Here is an 875-nt window from a genome sequence, read left to right on the forward strand (position 1 = left end):
TATTGACTTGGACTAAACTGGGAAAAACGTTGTACTGATTGCACTCTGACTGTACGCAATCATTGCCAGCGTGAGAGGAGTGGCATGAACTAGCATATCTTCGAGGCTGGACAAAATTGTGAATTACCTAAGCCAAGCAAAAAAAACAACAAAAAAGCAAAAAACTAAATGTAAGGGAAGGGCATGCACACGTATGTTTGTGTGTAGGAGAGAAAATGGATGTGTACAAGCGAATATATGAATGTTTACTATGATTAAAAAATTTAACAGGGGTATGAAATATTAAAAAAAAAATCTATTTACCCACAGTAATGAATTAGGTTTCCTAGTGTATATTCACATTTTTGCTGCTTGCTGGGAAAGTGGAACTGTGGCTTTTATTAATGTTCACCTACTGTACTGTTTGCTTTTACCGTTTTAGGAGAAACATCAAAGTGAGTGGACAGTATATTTGAAAGCATGAATCTGTTTTTAAATATGAAGTAGGCAAAAAGCGTAACAGAACCATCACTGAAAGTAGCAGCTGTATCAAGAGTTTGTAGCATGCTGCTTCAAAAAAATAACTGTAATCCAAAAGCCATGTCTGGAGAACAATGGGGGGATGTGGGAGTGCTGAAAAGTCACTATAGGTGGATGGAAAACAGAGCTACAGCAAGTTAGAAAGCAGAAGGCCAAAGTAAGTAGACAAGGGGAGTGTAAAAGGGAGAAGAAAAAGAAAAGACACATAAATAGGAAGACACAAAGGAAGAGATATTGTCTCCTGTTTATGTTTTGTTTTAATTTATATACCTAGTCATATATTACATAAATTAAAGAGAAACTATATACAAGGCTATAAATATACTTCTGAATTCTAATGGCTCTCTAACTCAAAT

The sequence above is a fragment of the Mesitornis unicolor genome, unplaced genomic scaffold (genome assembly GCF_000695765.1).
Source record: "Mesitornis unicolor isolate BGI_N332 unplaced genomic scaffold, ASM69576v1 scaffold37122, whole genome shotgun sequence".
Taxonomy (NCBI): domain Eukaryota; kingdom Metazoa; phylum Chordata; class Aves; order Mesitornithiformes; family Mesitornithidae; genus Mesitornis; species Mesitornis unicolor.